Source organism: Pan troglodytes, chromosome 1, assembly GCF_028858775.2.
Source record: "Pan troglodytes isolate AG18354 chromosome 1, NHGRI_mPanTro3-v2.0_pri, whole genome shotgun sequence".
Lineage (NCBI taxonomy): Eukaryota > Metazoa > Chordata > Mammalia > Primates > Hominidae > Pan > Pan troglodytes.
In genome coordinates, this window is record NC_072398.2 from 125,894,288 (window position 1) to 125,915,068 (window position 20,781).

A 20,781-nucleotide genomic window follows, 5' to 3' on the forward strand; every position below is an offset into this window, starting at 1 on the left:
CTCAATTATAATCCACTCTTATACAGGAACCCTGTTGATATGCTATTAGGTGTTAGGGAGAAGAAGTATTCATCTTAAGATTAAATCACTCTCTTTCTCTCCCTCTCTCTCTGTAAGTGTGCCAGAATCCCTGAGCTGGTGGTCTTCTGATTATGTGAGACGGGAATGCTATAAGAGGTTCCAATTGTCTAATGATCCTCCTTCTAGGCCCGATAAGGCTCTCATGAAGTAATTTTTCTTAATAGAAAGCATTTAGTAAGGATAACAAACATTCTGGGAGTACTTATTTTTTCCAAGGTGGAAATAACTCCTACTACCCAAAGGTAGAGAATGTTTTCCTCCATTCTTCATTGTGGGTACCTGGTGAAACTCTTGGGGATAAAACTCACGAAAGTATTTCCTCCTCAACTCTTCTAAGACAGGGCTTTCAGCAGTTTTTAACTAAAGCTTGTCCACATACAGCAATTTGTGGATTAAGTGTTCCTACTTTTTTTCTGGTTTCTGCTGTTTCTGTTCCTGATAAGCTGTGATTTTCTGCATCTGTCTGACACTAGTTTTCAAGGGAATGGTTTGCTTCATACCTCAATTCTCTAATGGACCTAAGAAAAAATTTTGAATTTTAGTTGTTCACCCTTTTCCCATCAGGTAGACAGGAGTGACAACTTCCAGATTCATTAAATGACGTAGTGGAAAACAGAAGTCAAGCTTGTCTATTTCTATAAGAATTTCTGCATCTATATTCAGGAAGAATATTGGTAATAAGACTGACTCAATCAATATTCCTATTCTTTTATCTTGAAAAGACAAAGCTTCCAGAAAAGTTATAATTTTGTGAAAACAAATAGGTCATTTGTACATTATTTATCAAAAACTGTAAATACTTTCAACAGATTACAGCCTATTCAAAATATTCATTAAGCATTATTCACAATAGCCACATTATGGAAACAACCTAAGTGTTAATAAATAAGGCACAGAAAAAAAATACATGATCTCATATGTAGAATTTATTTTTCATGTTCATATATAAAGAAATAGAGAATGAAACTGTGGTTGTCAGGGGAAGGGCAGGGCCTGGAGCGAAGAAGTGGAGATGTATATCAAAACAAATCAATTAAAAGATATATAGGATGAACAGTTCCAGAGATCTAATGTACAACATGAGGACTATATTTAATGAAACTTGTATTTGAGATTTTTGTTAAATAAGTAGATTTTAGCTGTTCTTGCTATGCAAAATTAATTGTATGAAGAGAGATGTTAATTTTTTAATATAATATTTTATTATCTCTATATATTCCAAAACATCATGTTGAAAACCTCAAATATACACAGTAAAATTTATTTTTTAAAAAAAGAAAGTACCCATCTAAGACTGAATATTTCAATTGATTGGAAAATATTTATAAATTGAAGTGTTCTTACTGAGTTTATACTGTTGTCTTGATAAATGAAATCTTTACCTAATAAGATTAAACCAGATTATTTTTGCAAGTTTTGATTCATTTTCAAGTATTGATTTTAATTAATATTAGTGATCTTTGCTGGGCGCAGTGGCTCACGCCTGTAATCCCAGCACTTTGGGAGGCCGAGGCGGGCAGATCACCTGAGGTTGGGAGTTCGAGACCACACTGACCAACATGGAGAAACCCCTCTCTACTAAAAAAATACAAAATTAGCTGAGTGTGGTGGCCTGTAATACCAGCTGCTCAGGAGGCTGAGGCAGGAGAATAGCTTGAACCCAGGAGGCAGAGTTTGTGGTGAGCCAGAGATCGTGCCATTGCACTCCAGCCGGGGCAACAAGAGCGAAACTCTGTCTCAAAAAAAAAAAAAAAAAAAAAATTAGTAATCTGAAAGGAAACAAAAAGTCTATGACTATGAAAAGTCCAGCTTCTTTATGACTCACACTAAACCTACTACTTAATGTACTCAAATAATTGAATATGCTCACATTTCTCATTGACTATCTTTAAGAAAGTTGAAACAGGATAATTTCCAAGAAGGCATTCATATTGAAAGGCTTCAATAGAAATCAGATCCAGGCTGGGAATTTTCATACCAACTAGCTGAAATGGCAACATTTGAAATAATGAGAAATCTTAAACTGTTCAATGTGGCAGGTACAAAAATAATTCATAGAAATCATAATTCAGCCTCTAAAAGATGACCATTTTCCTTACATTATCTCCAGTAGGTTCCACTGACTGAGAAAAACGGCAAGTTGCAGCTTTGTTTTTTTTCCCCCTCTCTGGTAGTGTTAGAAATTGTGAATTTGGGCACTTTTAAGTAAAGCACTAATTTTCCATATCTCTGTCATGGTAATGGATTAACAGATTGTACCTTTCAAAGTCAATGGATTAAACAGAATACCACTCGGCTATACAAGAAAACAAGCTATCAACAGACATAACTTCAAGGATGAATCTCAAAATTATTATGCTAAGTCTTAGAAAAACAAAGAAAACAAAATGGAGTATCTACTATATGATTCCCTCTATATAAAAGCGTGTACATTTATTATTAATAAATATTGACAAAAAAGAAGATTAGTAGTTGCCTTGACCCCTGGTGGAGAGTGTGGAAGGTGACAGGGAAAATGAGGTTTTGATTTATAAAGGGACTTGACAAAAGGATTGGAGGTGATGGATATCTTCATTAAATTTTTTTTCATGAATATATGCACATTCAAAACTCGACAAACTGTACACTTTATAGAAGTGAAGTTGACTGTAAATCCTTATTGTTCAATAAAGCAATATAAAAACAAAAAATTTTTAAGAGTATCAGTGTGAATTCTAGGCAATGGAATTCCAATTTTTATGAAACCTCATAACTGAAATTTCCCTGTGACACTAAAGAGAAACAGTAACTGTGTGATTTAATTAAAGTTTTGATTTCTACTCTGCATCTTCTTAGTTATCATAAACCCATAATACCTACTTATATGTGAGTGCTCTGGGCAAGACCTTGGAGGTTAGACTCAATCTCATTTGAATGATCTCAGACCAATTTCTTATTAAAGGTGTTCCAGAAACCCAGTGGCAGATATCTACCCATATTTTCTATGAGCAATAGCAGCATCAAATAAGCAAGGAGATTTTTCAATTTTGAATTTAAAATGTGCCTTATATTTGATGGTATTTCATGCTTTCAATTATTGTTAATTATTGAAAATAGGAAACGTTTATTAGCAAGTAAGCTCACCTCTTACAAAATTTCATGTTTGCCCCTGAAACATTTCTATTCATTGCTATAAATTATATCCTGTTGTTCTTTCATTACTTAAAGAAGGGGAAATCCATGACTTTTTATCCTTGCTGTTGTGAACTAAACATGGTTTTAAACAATTTATTAGAACTCTCTGTTCAAACATTCCTAGTTTGTTGGTGGATCATAACTTAAGGCTGAAATAAGTAAATAGTAGGCAAAATAAGACCTCTCAATGTAACATTAAAGTAAGATATTTTACTAAAAGTAAAATCAGCTCAGATATTAGAACAAATTACATTTACCAGATATTGCTTAATTTGTGAAATGTATAAGATTTAATCTATACCTGCTGTCCGTTATATTTTGGAATATGACTGCAGAATACAATACATTGTGGAAACAGTAAATGTTTTTACCCACAGTCTACAATGAAAATAAAACTTTTAAGGATTATCTAACGAGAGAATCATAGATGGAAAAAATAATATGGAAGCTGTTGAAATGTGTTAGTTGAATATTATGCCAAAAAAGGATCCCTCCCTAAGATCATGACCTCTGTAATATTCCAAAGAGTCAATTCACCGGATTTGTGAAAAGATACTGTCATAGAATGTCACTGATGAGCTCTGGAATTTGCAAAAATTACTGGAAAAATTTTGGTTGAAGATTATTTCTAGTACATTCATAAGAGTTGCATGAGGTGACAGAAACTTCAGGTAGAAACTTTCAAAATATTTGCCATTATGCCTCATCAATATTGGTGAAGAGATTTTACTAATCTTACTGTCTGTATTTTTATAGTGGACTCATTTATCACAAGCATCATTCTGCAAAAAGTGTCAAAATGGAACATGGACAATAATCCAAGCCTCATTGTCCAATATTCCCAAAAAAATCTTCAAATAGATTTCAAGAAACCACCCACTTGCTACAGCTTTTCTCAATATATTTGCATTTTTTCCTGACTTTTTTTTGATGAATTAAAGCTTTCCATTCCCAAAGAACTATGACTGATGATAGCATAATTTTCCATTTGATTTTGTGTCTCAGGCTGGGGAATTCCAGCTTATCTGTCCAACGATAGAGACCTTGACTTTACTTGGATTCTTAACAGAGAAATTTGAAAAGTCTTACCACTTACTAAGAAATTTTACTGCTTCTGTCACCCTTAATACTCAGTAAAAGTAAAGAGAAACAATGACATTTTAAAACTACATTAGCAAATATATTTGGCATTCTTGAACTTCCTTGATCAACAGTGTAACCTCTGGCCCTCCTGCTCACGATGCCCATACCTTGCAGGTCTCATGACTTTCACTAGCAAGTTTGATTCTGTGAGGTTGAATATGTCATGCCTGATTTTAAACTGTAGCTTATCTCATCAATACATCACAAATTATTCATATGATTTATGCAATGTATACAGTCTTTTTAATAATAGGTAAAAACTTCCTTTCTTCACATTCTTGCAACAGGCAATAAATGATCCAAAAGTAAAGACTATCTTAAGGAAAATATACCAGAAAGAGAAATGCCTTAGAATAATTTTGAAAAGACCCAGTTAAGTACTTTTGAACATGAAAGCAGCAGTTAATCTCCAGTGTATTGATCCATGGCTAAATGTGTTCTAGTTTAAAAGATATAAGACATGGACTGCCACTATATCAGGAAATGTAAAACACAAAGAGTCTTAATAATCCTCCAGAAATAGATGGCTTTGATTGGTCTATCAGTCACAGTGTAGTCAACAGAAAGAAAACCACATAGTAATTCAAACAAGAAAAGGTCAATATGAAAAGTTATTAACTATAGCAAGGGATTGGAGTAATGTGATGTTGGCTAATGATTAAAAAAAAAAAAAAAAACTCCAAAGAATGTAGTACAAAGCCAAGATCCAGAAACTGTTGGAGAGGGAAAGGTAGTGGCTCACAGAATGGCAGATAAGTTGTTGGGGTGCTCACTGACTGGACTTCTGAAAATCTGCCCTCTAGAGCTTACTATAAATCCTTAGGGTTCCAGAAAAAGGCAGAGTTAATGTACTATAGAACTACTGTGGCAAGAGTGGTCAGGAGGAGAAGTAGATTCCAGGGGAAGCTGTCCACCATATACTGCATGTACTGGATTGTGTAGATGCTACCCACACTGCAGGAGCTCGGTGGTAAGGAAGATGTGTGTGCTTCAGGAGCCAGCCAAGTGAGCACACTGGAAAGAGAAAGAAATACCCTTCCTCCTGCAAGGTCTCTTTAGTAACTTCCACTGATGAAAGTTACCATCAGGCCAGCTGGTAAAACATAGTTAAAGGACCCAGATCACATTTTGCATAGCAGGGAGTGAAAGATGAATTTGGAACTGAGAGGCAATAAATAGATAACTGGCACAGAAAGAGACAAGGCTTCCCTCAATACTTTTGAATCAAAATAATTGCATGACATGAGCATCTAATTGTAGGCACAAATTTTATATTTTAATTGGCATGCTGTTATCTAGCTATTGTATTTTCTCCTTTCTGGAATAAAGTTCCAGATTGTTAGCATTTTTAAAAATCTCAGCCTTGATATTAACAAGGTCTCTATCCTTAAATTTTTCTTTTGTGTATTTAGTCTCTCTTTGGTATTAGAATCCAACCATTGGCTTCAGTTTTTTTTTTAATTACAAATCAAAAATCTAAACATCAAGCCAAACAGTAGTGATTTGGACACTTTTTTTTCTGAGTGCCAAACCTCTCCCTTTGGAACCAATGAATTATTTTAAAAATGGTCTTACAAGTAATGTACTCTAAAGATTTTTTAAAGATGTAATATAGCAAAAAACAAGAAAAAAAGGCAACCGAAATGCTAAAACCTTTTGTATGTCACATCTATGAAGGGAACAACAATGAAACAATACCCAGAGAACATTTGTAAGAGATACCTTCTGTAACCAAACTTTCATACAGGTAAGTTTCAAGAAGCAAACAGATAATGACAACATATATTTCATAACAATCATAAAAGTTTTACTATGCATGAAAGTTTTCTGGATTCATTTTTTCCTAATTCTTTATTTATTTTCTTTTTATATTCTGCCGATCTAATTATGCTCCTATCTCAGAATGTTACCAAAATTATACAGTAAATTATACCTAGCTTAGTGGGGAAATTTTGCCTGGCAACAAGTTATTGGATCACCTCTTAAAATATGGTATTAAACGTATGGCACAAAAGCCTATTGGCTACTAAAAGCAAATTAGATATGAACTTATTACCTTTGTTGACTGCCACAAGTCTCAAAAATAGCCCATAATGTCATACACAGTTCAGTTTTGTTCAATTGTTTTTACCAAAATAAAAATAAAAACAAGAAAAATATAGAAAATAGGGATTGCTCAATAACTTGAATCAAGAGGAAAAATTGAGTTCTGAGATCCCAAACTTTAACTCAAGATGAATTATTTGTTATGTTTTCAAATCTCTTCATATTATGCTATAAAAAAGACATGAGAAATTAGAAAAATTTTGCGTGTAATAGTTCAGAGATTGGCCAGGGCTAGAAAATGCTATTGGGGTGTTGTGACTTCTCACCAACAAATAAATAAATAAATAAAATAAAAGGAAGAACAGACATAGACATGATATTATGTTTTTGAAAGATACACGTTTTATTTTAGGAGAATTGTGTACGCAAACCTCTAGTGAACCCTCTGAGGTCTTTAATATTATTATCAAAGTCCAGGAAACAAAGGAAAAACTTAAGAAATTATTGAGTTTTGCTAATACTCTCATACCTGAAAGTATTAGTACTGAATATTAGTATTGAGTTCTCAATCCCTGAGAGCCAAGGATTGCTTTTCTTGGTTCAGTTTATGCACTATTGGCTTCTAGTTTAGAAGTGGACTAAAAACTCTGAACACAAACCATCTCTTAATATTTATCTTGGTTTTAGTATCCAAATGTGTGATCTCTAGAGTCCCAAACTCTGTTATTCAGACACTCCCATCAAATGATTCAACAAATAATCATTCATCTAAAAGACCAGATAAACCCAACATACGTAATGGCTCAAATAACTTCCACTCTACGGTCATGAATATTCAAAGAGTGCAGTAGATCTGAAATTATTATTTCATCAGTTGGTAATGCTCTATCTTCCAACTCGTACTAAATAATGAATATAAAAAGACTGTGAGAATTAAAACCAACCCTGTTACCACAACTTAGATATGACACGGACCACATACGTCAATATTACTTAGTTTGCTCCAGGTAAATTTTGCTGCAGAGTTAGGACTATAAAACAATAAATTATTTTAATGTGTGCTTGAGGAAATCCCTATAAGTCAATTTAATGAAGTCAGTATTTTGGTCATGGCAGCATGCAGTTCATGTGTAAAATAAAGATTTACTTCTTTAATGCACATCAAGATCCTCAGTCCTCTAATCCTAAGACACTATGTCACAAATTTTGCCTACCACATTTTTAATCCTGGAAAGGCCCATTGAATTATGTGAGCTCAGACCCCAAAGCCCTATAAATATCTTACTTGTAACTTACCTTTTCTGAGACACTGATCAGGTGGGATTCTCTGCTTTGTTAACAGATTTTGTAGTGCTTTGGGGAGTTCAATAATCCTAACCTTTATAATTCCAAACTCTCATTTATAAATTAAATTATTTAAGCTAAAAAAGTATTTTGCTAAATGTGTTGTTCAAAAATGTTATGAATTAAAATGCTGATAAATATATTTTAAAATATTTTACTCCAAATGTTCACCAAGAATTTTTAAACATCCTTGATATGTTATTATGCATTCTATAATATTAAGAATAAGACATTAATAAGTAGAAATTTCATAATTTATTATATTTTTAAATACAAACTTCATACAAGATGAAATAGAATAAAATGTACTGGAGTCAGTTTGAGAAATATCTAGAATCCTAAGGGTTTTTCTGGTTTTAAAATATTAATTTTTCCAGTTTAGCAATTGGGAGATTAGTCTTCAAAAATATCATAGGCGATATTTTTACCTGCTAATATTTTATACAACATATTTGTCAATGCATTTTTTGAATTATTGAGGTTTTTTTAGTTATTTGCTTTTCTTCATGAGGGAACTGGCTACTCATCATGAATTGTATTGGTCACGGTACTAGTGAGAGGTGAGAGAAGAGAAGAAAATGATACTGGAAATGCCATACATTCATACCCACCAACTTTTCACTGCATAACTCCTTTCATAGTGTCAGAATGCAGATACATATGATATGATATATGAAAGGTATTTTTTCACATACACAAAATTTATCTTTTATGTCTTTCATGTAAGATGCATACATTCAATTTTCCATATCAATATATAAATAAAACAATATTTCATTATTTTAATAAAATATTGAAGATTTTCACTTATAAATTAGATATGATCTCTTAGTTGGCAGCTCACTGTAAATTTACTTTCTTAATGTCAGTGAGAGTACGGCTGAATTGTTCATATACTTTTTATTTTGTTTCACTTGTGAGACTGTTGCCTGAATCTGGGATAGCATAGAGTTCAAATGTTATATCACTATTTATTGGTTATTTGTTTTTCTTCATTAAGTAGCTGCCTACATTTAATAAAGAATATTGAATAGAGTTTATCTTTGGAATAAAAAACCACTAAGATGAGATCGAATGCTTGAATCCTTAGTAATTTTAACACTATAATTTCCATAGCTGAGGTAGATGAACTTCTTTCTTAATCAATAAAAATGTCTTATGTGTAGCTCTGAAACCACCTCTCTTAAGCTGCATCTCAAGCACAGATACAGCCAGAGTCCAAGCCCAAACATCTACCTTGATCTATTCTGTTAGACCTGAAAACTAAGCTCCAAATGCAAACATATGTTGTAGAATACAAAATGCTTCAGAAGACCAAATAACAATAATAATTGATCTCCCAGGAAGAAATTTGCATTTTAAAAAAATCTTTAGATATTAACATTTCATTTGAGGATTCCAAAATAGAAGCTATGTTTGATCTTTAATAGAGTGATTTTATATTCAGTAGGACATCATCAAGTGTGACCTACTAATCATAACCCTTTATATTGCTCTCTTATCAGGCTTTGTTTCAGCTTGTGTTGTTTCTTTTTCTATTTATTATTATTGCTAATACATTAATGAGGTCAACTCATTATAAAGCACATTACACAACATTAAAACTTTCATCAAGGTGTACAGTCTTTGATAATGGTATTTTTAATAAAATTATTTTTTAAAAGACTTCTTATTTTATATGCAGCTTTATTTGTTGTTAGTGCCATATAGATTTATATAATGTAATGTACATTTGTTTCTTTTTATAGCAAATTTGTTATCAGCATGACAGATGCTCTTTAAATGCGTGGGTTTTTCTATCTCGTTTTAGCAAACAACAAATGTAATGTATTCTTTATTACTCATGCTGTTGAATAGGCCTTTCTGTGATGGTTGAAATGTGCTAAAACTCCACTGTCTGATATGGTAGCCATTAGCCACACGAGGCTACCAAGTATTTGAAATGCAGCTAGCATAACTGAGGAATTGACTTTTACATTTTATTTAAGTTTACCTACTTAAATATAAATTAGTATGTGTGGCTATTGGTTACCATGTTGGACAGCAGAGCTGTAAACTGTTTTTGAAATATGTCGTCACCAGTGCCACTTGTTATTGTGTTGATAATTTCCATAAATATATTTAACTTTAAATTTTCAACCATAAGATGTATTGTTTAATACTATTATATGGCGTGTACCTTACCATTCGTTTGTTAAATGGGCATAGGTTTAAAGGAATTAATAGGTTATTTTCAATTTAGCACACTAACTTTATATAGGTCCTCTTTCTCCAACTCATTTTCACATTGTTTATCTTGCTATGAAATATAAGAAATATGGAAAGTCATCTTAAATATATATTATTAAGTATATATCATTTTATTTATAGTCATTGAAGTTCATCTGTTCTATTTTAAGGCAAATAATATATATGTTTTATCAAAATTAGTCATTCTAGATATAGCCGTAAATTGCTTTTTGAGAGTTACTGCAGAAACAATGACAGGGACTTAACCTTGTATGTTAACATAGACATTTGGATGAGGGGATGACACTCAGAACTCAGTAACTGGCTGAAAGAGTCATGTTTTTCTTCAACAAATATTCGAGTTAAATATTTTGAAGTTTTATTTGACATACCCAGACAGTCACAGTCCATATCTTTCTCTCTGGATAATATTTGGGTAACGATTCTAAGCATGACTTTTAATTTGGTATACAACATGCTTTTGAAAACTGATATCTGAATGAAAATTGAGTCTTAAATGTCAATATTTTGTACCTACCAGAAAGCTGGCAGACTTTATGAAACTCTCTATGAGTGTCTCTAAAGTAAGAACTTTTCATGAATTTCATTTGTATTGTTTAAATTTTTATTGTGACACTATCAGAATTATCACTTTACTGATTTCAATAATATTAGAAGATAGTAATTCATTCCCAGAGTTTCTAGAGTCAAGAAAATGTATAAAAACACTATTTTTATTGTCTCATATCCATTTTGTCAATGTAAATCTTACAAAAGTTGAATTTATAATGAGAATTAAAAAATATCATCTCTTTAAGTTTCTTTAGAGGTGACTAAATAAAAAGAGATTTGTTATCAATTAATTAAGGTGAAAAAGCTTTGTAAACAGTAGATGATAGATGTCTCCTTTTCAATCCATAAAAAGATGTCCTACATGCATTTAAATAATTTTCTATAATTAAAAAAGAAAGAACCATATATTTAGTGGCCACTGCATATTTTATTTTGTTTACTTGATTATTTAGCTCAGGAGCAAACATTTGCTTTAATTATTCTTTTGTATTCATAGCAGTGAGTTGACATCAACTCTCATGAAGGCCCATTCCAATTTTATTTGCATATTTGTTTATTTACTTTATTCCTCAAACCCTGTTTCCAAATTTCTCCATGATAATCCATACCCTTTTACTGATACATGTCCTTGTTAAATGTTAATATATAAGGTTTATTTTTAATTTGTTTTAGGTGCATGCATTTTTGTTCTAAAATGATATTATGCTATAGATATATTTTTTCTTTACCTCACAGCATTATACTTTTAAGATGTAAACATCAATTGTATAGTCTTCTTATATATTGCTTTTAAATTTGACATAAATTGAAATAAAGATGAGATTTTCAAAATTCTGGCCTCTTAATTTCTTGATCTATTTCCTTTCTGCATGCTTCCTGCTAATTCACCCCTATGGTCCTAATTCAGACATTAGATGGTCTGGCAATGGTAACATTGCCAGTAAATATAACCCCTCAAATAACTTATTTCAAATATCCATCTCTGTGGCCATTACCTCTTACCTTTTCTTCTCACTTCTTCTAGTAACCCAGTTCTAACTACTCCTTGACCCCACTGAGACATATAATTAGTTAATACTACCAAACTGTCATTCTCATTCATTCAATGATTTATTCATCAACAAATATTTAGTATGCATTTACTTTGTGTGAGGTATTTTCTAGTCAGTGAAGATAAAATAGTAAACAAAACAGATACAAATATATACGACTCACAAGTAAGTTGAAATAATTGGATGTTTTATACAGTGAAAAAAATTAAAGTACAAAATAAATAAAATAAAGAAGGGGAAATAGAAAAGTCAAGAAGATAAGTGAAATTTTCTATATAGTGATATAAGAAGGCCTCACTGAAGAAAAAAACTGTTTAACAGCTTTACTGATATATAATTGCCACACAATAATCAACACATATTTAATATACATTATTTTTTGTCATATGAATATACCCATAAAATCACATGGGTATCACACTCTAGATAATAAGGACATTTCACATCCCTAATTATTTATTCATGCCTTTTTGTAATTTATCCCTCCCATTTTCTACCCCTCATCCCCAATAACTCACTGAGCTCTTGATCTCCTTTCTTTCTGTATTTGTTTTCTATTTCTGGAATTTGTATAAATTGGTTTATGTGGTATTGATTGATTATCTGACATTTTAAACAGCATAATTATGTTGAAGTTGATTCATGTTATTGAATGTATCATCAGTTCATTTATATTTAAGGGTGAATAATATTCCATGGCATTGAATGGTGTATAGTTCGTTAAACTTTATCTCTTGAAGACTACTTTTTTCCTCTCAGATTGTGGCTTCTAAAACTAAATCTACTATGAAAATTCATGGATAAGTCATGCACATACACTCTCATTTCCTTTTGGTAATTGCCCAGGAGTGTCATGGCTGGGTCATATGATAGATACGTATTTAACTTTTTGAAAAGTAATATTTTTCCAGAAACGATTATATCATGTGTTTCCAACAGCAGTTGTTTCTTGTCAGTTGCAGAACTTGTATGGCCAGTCTCTAAAATTTAACCATTCTATTGGATGAGTAGTGGTATTTCACTGTGATTTGAATTTCATTTCCTCAAATGTTAATAATGTTAAATGTACTCCCATGTGCTTATTTTCTATCTCTGTAAATGCCTTTGCAGAATGCCAGTTAAAAATCTTGGCAAATTTGGCTGGGCACAGTGGCTCATGCCTGTAATCCTAGCATTTTGGGAGGTCGAAGAGAGCAGATCTCTTGAGTTCAGGAGATCGAAACCAGCCTGGGTAAAATAGCAAAACCTCACCTCTACAAAAATTACAAAATTTAGCTGGGCACTGAAGCACATGCTTGTCATCTCAGCTATTCAGGAGGCTGAGATGGGAGGATCGCTGGAACCTGAGAAGTAGAAGTTGCAGTGAGCCGAGATCATACCACTGCACTCCAGCCTGGGTGACAGTGAAACTCTAAAAAAAATCTTTGCCAATTTTAAAACATTTTGTCTACTTATTAAATCATAGAAGTTATATATTCTAGGTATAAGTACATGTAAAGACATATGTGCTGTATATATTTTATCCCAGTACATGGCTTGAGTTTTATTTTTATACAAATATAAGAAATAAAACTGTCCTTTGAAAATAAAAAATTAAAAAAAATTTAATTTATTGATGTTTTATAGATTGTATTTTTTGTGTATATTTAAGAAATCTTTTCTTATACTGAAATCTTTTCTTCTTGTATAGGAATAGTCAAACATTTTATTAAAGGACTAGATAGTAAATACGTTAGGCCTACAGGCCATATGATTTTTGCTCCAACTACTCAAATCTGTTGTGATAGAATAAGAAAAATTATAAATAATACACAAATGAATGGAAATAATTATGTTGGAATAAATATGTAGAAAAGTAGGCAGCTAGCCTATATATCATAATTTGCTAACCCTTGCTCTGAAAGGAGTTTTGTAATGTTAGCTCTTATACTTATGACTAATTTTGAATTAATTTTGTATTTGTTGTGAAGTAGGTCCAATTTTTTGTTGTGTTTGTGAATGTGTGTATTTTGGAATATTTGTATCCAATTTTTTCATTGCTATATTTGAAAAGATTATTCTTTTCCTGTTAAATTGACATATTTGTCAAAAATCAATTGACTATATATTTGGAACTATTTCTAGATTCTTTATTTTATTTCACTCGTGATATATCTGTCTTCGTGTTAATAACACAATACCGAGTATGGATTTATATTGTTGAAATAAGGTGGTTATAAATTCTCTAACTTTTTAAGGAAATTTTTTCTCATTTGTTTTGTTGTTCTAGATTGTTCATTTTTCATATGAAATTTAAAATTACCTTTTCTTTAATATGTTGTGAAAATTTTGACTTGTTAAGAATAGACATATTAACAATATTGAGATTTTTCTCACTTTAAGAGAAATGAGAAATATCTAAGAATAGACATACTAACAGTTGAATTTAAAAAGAATAGTTATATTTAAGAATAGATATATTAACAATATTAACTTTTTTCTCATTTCACTTTTGATTTTCTCTTTGATCAATCAATGACCTATTAGCAGTGTGTTGTTTTATTTCCAAATAGTAATTTTATGTATATGGCTGTTTATTTATATATCTTTTTATCTTTTAAAATATAAATTTGACTTTATATTCTTTTAAATAATGGGTGTGCTACTGTAGTTACATATTTAAACATTCACAATCTAGTTATATGTAAAATATAGAAATCTTGCAACCATATAGGTCTTTATAGGTACACACTCCCCATTTTTTGTTGTAGTTATCGTATGAACTTTATTTATATACACTGAAACCTTCTTGAGACAATATTTGAATGTTTGCTTTACACAGCCATATGCCTATTGTAAAGAACTTAAGAGAAAAAAAGATTCTGTTAGATTTTCCCCAATATTTGTTATATTCAATGTTCTTCATTCATTACTGAACACCCAATTGTACCTTTGGTATTATTTCCATTTAACCTGAGGAAACCCTTTGTAACATTTCTTTTAGTATTGGTCTGCTGGACACACATTTCTTTTATGTAAAGTAAGTTCCGATTTTGTTTTTCTTCTTTAAGAATATTTTTGCTAACTGTAGAAATTGGAGATTCTTATTTTTCCTTGTAATACTTTAAAGATCCTGCTTCACTCTTTTCTGGTCTTCATGTTTTTTATTAGAAATTTTCAGTCATTCAAATAATTGTCTTCATTTTCTCAATATGTTGATTTACTCTGGCTGATGGCAAGCTATTTTATTCATCTTTGGTGTTCAGCAATTTGATAATTTTGTAACAAGGTAAGGTTTCCATTATATTTATCCTGCCTTATTTTTCTGAAATTCTTGAGTGTGTAAATTTATATATTTCACCAAATGTGAAAAACTTTTGATGCATACACAAGTATCAATAGCCGAATCGACCAAACGGAAGAAAGGATATCAGAGTTTGACGACCACCTTGCTGAAATAAGGTGTGTAGTCAAGACTAAAGAAAAAAACAATGAAAAGGAATGAACAAAGCTTCCAAAAAAATACGGGACTTCATAAAAAAACCGAACCTACAACTGATTGGAGTACCAGAAGTAGATGGGGAGAATGGAAATGAGCTGGAAAACACGCTTCAGGATATTGTCCAGAAGAACTTCCCCAACCTACAAAGACAGGCCAACATGCAAATTCAGGAAATACAGAGAACACCATGAAGATACTCCACAAGAAGATCAACCCCAAGACAAATAATAATCACTTTCTCCAAGGTTGAAGTGAAGGAAAAACTGTTAAGTGCAGCCAGAGAGAAAGGCCAGGTCACCTACAAAGGGAAGCCCATCAGGCTAACAGCAGACTTTTCAGCAGAAACTCTACAAGCCAGAAAAGATTGGGGACCAATATTCAACATTCTTAAAGAAAACATTTTTCAACCTAGAATTTCATATACAGCCAAACTAAGCTTCATAAGCAAAAGAGAAATAAAATCCTTTTCAGACAAGCAAATGTTGAGGATTTTATTACCATCAGGCCTGCTCTGCAAGAGCTCCTGAAAGAAGCACTGAATATGGAAAGGAAAAGTGGGTACCACCCATTGCAAAAACACACCAAAATATAAAGACCAATGACACTGTAAAGAAACCGCATAAACTAGTGTGCAAAATAAACAAATAGCAGTATGATGAGCATGATGACAGGATTAAATTCACACATAACAATACTAACCTTTAATGTAAATTGGCTAAATGCCCCAGTTAAAAGACACAGACTGGCAAATTGAATAAAGAGTCAAGACTCATTGGTGTGCTATATTCAAGAGACCCATTTCAGGTGCAAAGACACACATAAGCTCAAAATAAAGGGATGAAGAAAAATTTACCAATCAAATGGAAAGAAAAAAAAATCAGGGGTTGCAATTCTAGTCTCTGACATACAGACTTTAAACCTACAGATATCAAAAAAGACAAAGAAGGGCATTACATAATGGTAAAGGGAACAATTCAACAAGAAGAGCTAGCTATTCTAAATATATATACACCCAATACAGGAGCACCCAGATTCACAAAACAAGTTCTTAGAGACCTACAAAGAGACTTAGGCTCCAACACAATAATAGTGGGAGATTTTAACACCCCACTGTTAGTATTAGGCAGATCAATGAGACTGAAAATTAACAAGAATATTCAGGACTTGAACTCAGCTCTGGATCAAGTAGACCTAGTAGATGTCTACAAAACTCACTACCCCAAATCAACAGAATGTACATTCTTCTCAGTGCCATATGGCACTTATTCTAAAATCGACCACATAATTGGAAGTAAAACACTCCTCAGCAAATGCAAAAGAACTGAAATCATAACAAATAGTCTATCAGACTACAGTGCGATCAAATTAGAAATCAAGATTAAGAAACTCACTCAAAACCAAACAATTACATGGAAATTGAACAATGCTCCTGAATGACTCATGGATAAATAATGAAATTAAGGCAGGAATCAAGAAAGTTCTATGAAACCAATGAGAACAAAGAGACAATGTACCAGATTCTCTGGGACATAGCTAAAGCAGTGATAAGAGGGAAATTTATAGCAACTAATGGCCACATCGGAAACTTTGAAAGACCTCAAATCAACACCCTAACATCACAATTATAGGAACTAGAGAAGCAATAACAAACTAATCTAAAAGATAGCAGAAGACAAGAAATAACTAAGATCAGAGAAGAACTGAAGGAGATAGAGACACACACACAAAAAATCCCAAAAATGTTAATGAATCCAAGAGCTGTGTTTTTGAAAAAATATCAACCAAATATATAGACTGCTAGCTAGACTAATAAAGAAGAAAAGAGAGAAGTATCAAATAGACACAATAAAACATGATAAAGGAGATATCACCACTGACCCCACAGAAATACAAACTGCCAGCAGAAAACACTGTAAACACCTATATGCAAATCAACTAGAAAATCTAGAAGAAATGAATAAATTCCTGGAAATATACACCCTCCCAAACTAAACCAGGAAGAAGTCGAATCTCTGAATAGACCAATAACAAGTTTTGAAATTGAAGGAATAATTAATAGCAAACCAACCAAAAAAAGCCCAAGACCAGATGGATTCACAGCTAAATTCTACTAGAAATACAAAGGATAGCTGGTATTATTTCTTCTGAAACTATTCCAAAGAGTTGAAAAGAAGGGTCTCCTGCCTAACTCATGTGATGAAGCCAGCATCATCTTGACACCAAAACCAGGAAAAGACAGAACAAAGAAAAAAATTTCAGGCCAATATCCCTGATGAACATCAATGTGAAAATCTTCAGTAAAATACTGGCAAACCGAATCCAGAAGCACATCAAAAAACTTATACACCACGATCAAGTCAGCTTCATCCCTGGGATGCAAGTCTGGTTCAACATATGCAAATCAAGAAATGTAATCCATCACATAAACAGAATGAAAGACAAAAACCACATGATTACCTCAGTAGATGCAAAAAAGCCTTTTGACAATATTCAACATCCCTCATGTTAAAAACTCTCAATAAACTAGCAATTGATGGAACATATCTCAAAATAATAAGAGCTATTTATGACAAACTCACAGTCAATATCATATTGAATGAGCAAAAGTTGGAAGCGTTCCTTTTGAAAACCAGTACAAGATGAGGATGTCTTCTCTCACCACTTCAGATCGACACAGTATTGGAAGTTCTGGCCAGGGCAATTAGGCAAAAGAAGGAAATAAAGAGTATTCAGAGAGAAGGAGAGGAAGTCAAATTGTCTCTGTTTGCAGAAGACGTTACTGTATATTTAGGAAACCCCATCGTCTCAGCCCCAAAACTCCTTTAACTGATGAGCAACTTCAGCAAAGTCTCAGGATACAAAATCAATGTGCAAAAATCACAAGCATTCCTTCACACCAACAATAGACAATAAGGGAGGCAAATTATAAGTGAACTCCAACTCACAATTGCTACAAAGAGAATAAAATACCTAGGAATACCGCTAATGAGACATGACAGAACTCTTCAAGGAGAACTACAAACCACTGCTCAAGGAAATAAGAGAGGACAGACACAAACAGAAGAACATTCCATCCTTATAGATAGGAAGAATCAATATAGCGAAAATGGCCATATGGCCCAAAGTAATGTATAGATTCAGTGCTATTCCATAAAACTACCATTGACATTTGTAACAGAATTAGAAAAAAACTATTTTAAATTTCATTTGTAATCAAAGACGACCCTTTGTAGCCAAGACAATTCCAAGTAAAAAGAACAAAGCTGAAGACATCACGCTACCTGACTTCAAATTATACTGCGAGTCTACAGTAACCAAAAACAGCATGGTACTGGTTCTTTACCTGATGGGATTCCCCTTTTTATTTCTCAATGGTTAGTTAATTAATGGTCAGTTTTCCTTAATCTGAATCATGAGAATGGTAATACTAAGTGATACCCTAAGGGATCTTCTGTATTCCAAACACAGTTTTCTTTACCTTTATTGTTGAATTCCTTACCTTTATTGTGGAATTTCGCCTTAGTAGTCAGTATTAATTACCCCAGCCAGTACAGTAACTCCCTTCTTAGCCCATTGATTCAGAGATATGAGGGGTCCAAAGTGACCGGGCAGCAATCTTAACTTTCAGTTCAATGGAATAATTGTGTTGTCTCCTTAAGGAAGTACTTCTCCCTTTGGAAAAAGATCTCTAGGCCAACAAAGCATAAAGTCAGTGGAACAGACAGCAAAAATGTTGCTAGCGTGTTACTAGAGTTAACAGTGTGTGGTGAGGGTGCCATGCACATAAATCCTAGTCATGGGGGAAACAGCACTCTATATTAGGGGCTGCCTCAGAGCATATACAGCCTTCTGGAGAACCTTGTTCCAGTCCTGTAAGATATTGACATTAGATGATATTGTAACTGTGTCTTCAAAAGGTCATTTTACCATTGTATTGTCATATGCTTCAGGATGCTATGGAACATTCTAAAAACCAGTGAATTCTATAAACATGAGCCCACTGCTGCACTCTATTTGCTGTAAAATGAGTTCCTTGGTCAGAAGCAATGCAGTGGGGAATAGCATAATGGTGGACATGACATTCTGTAAGTCCATGACTGATAGTGTTGACAGAAACATAGTGTGCAAGGCAGATAAATCTGTGCCAAGGTATATATTCCAGTAAAAAAAAATACTTTCTATGATGGAAGCAGTCCAGTATGATGGAAGCAACCCACCACTGGGCACCTGGCTGATTACACCATGTAATTGCATCATATCAGGGCTCAGTGTTGCTCTCTGCTGCTGGCAGATTGAGCACTTAGAAGTAGTTGTGGCAAGCTCAACCTTGGTGAGTAAAAATCCATGTTGCTGAGCCCATATATAACCTTCATACCTGCCAACATTGCCTGTTTGTGCATGAACTCACTGGGAAATTACAAGAGAGCCTAGGGAAAGAGACTGACTTGTATTCATATAACAGGTCATCCTATCTACCTGATTATTAAAGTCTCCCTCTGCTAAGGTCACTCTTTCCTGAACATTCATGTGGAAATTAACATGGGTGAGGGATTCCCATGAAATGTGAATTTTTTTTTATTATAGCTTTTGCCCATTCATATCTCTTCCCTGAATTTGCTTGTCAACAATTTTTCCATCATGTCCCTTCCAAGTCCAACTATTCAGCCAACTATTGCCAGTCACAGACCATGAATTAGCATATAATTACATTTGGCCAGGCTTTTTACAAACAAAGTCAACAACCAGGTGCCATGCTGAAAGTTCTGCCCACTCAGAGGATTTTAGCTCATCATTATTTTTCAGGAATATCCCAAAAAAGAGCTGCAGTGGTGCAACTGATTATTTTTATGTAGTGCTTGAATATCATGCAGAGCCATCTGTAAACCAGGCCTAAATCTTCTTTTCTTCTGTCATCCAATTGTAAAGCATTCTCCATGAGCCCATAGGTGCAGACTGGGGAGAAAAGTGTAACATAGAAGGAGGGTGTGGCTATGGGTGTTTGGATCACTTTTTTATGTAGCTTACATATTTATACCTTCAAGGCCTGCTGAGCCTAATTACATATATACCACTTCTATCTGATGATGCAATGTTAATATGCACCCCGAATTTTATGGCTTTATGGGTCATAGTACCTAGTTCCAGAAGGGCAGCTCAGGTTGCATAGGAATGTGGTGGCCTATGGATAAGTGTTCAGCCTCTATTAAGTCCCAGGAGCAGGTCCAGAACTCTTTCTCAAAAGCAGAATAGTTGTCACGGAGGACTTCACGGCTTTACTCCAAAATCCTAAGTACCTTCAGTATGATTCACTTATAGGGGCTGCCAAAGGCTTTATACTGTATTTCTCTCTTCAACTGACACTTCAAGCATGGTTGGATCTGCAGGATCATCATATGGCCCAAATGGCAGCGCAGTTTGCACAGCCTCCTGACCTGTTACAGAGCCTTCTTTTGTTCTGGGCTCTATTCAAAATTAGCAGCTTTTCAGTCCATTCAATAAATGAGCCAGAGTAACATACTGAAATGAGGAGTTTGTTGACTCCAAAATCCAAATAGGCCCACTAGGTGCTGTGCGTATTTTTTGTTTGTTGGAAGGGCCAGATGCAAACTCCATAAAAAAAAATTACATTTTGACATGCTTCCCACAACTAGTCTGGAA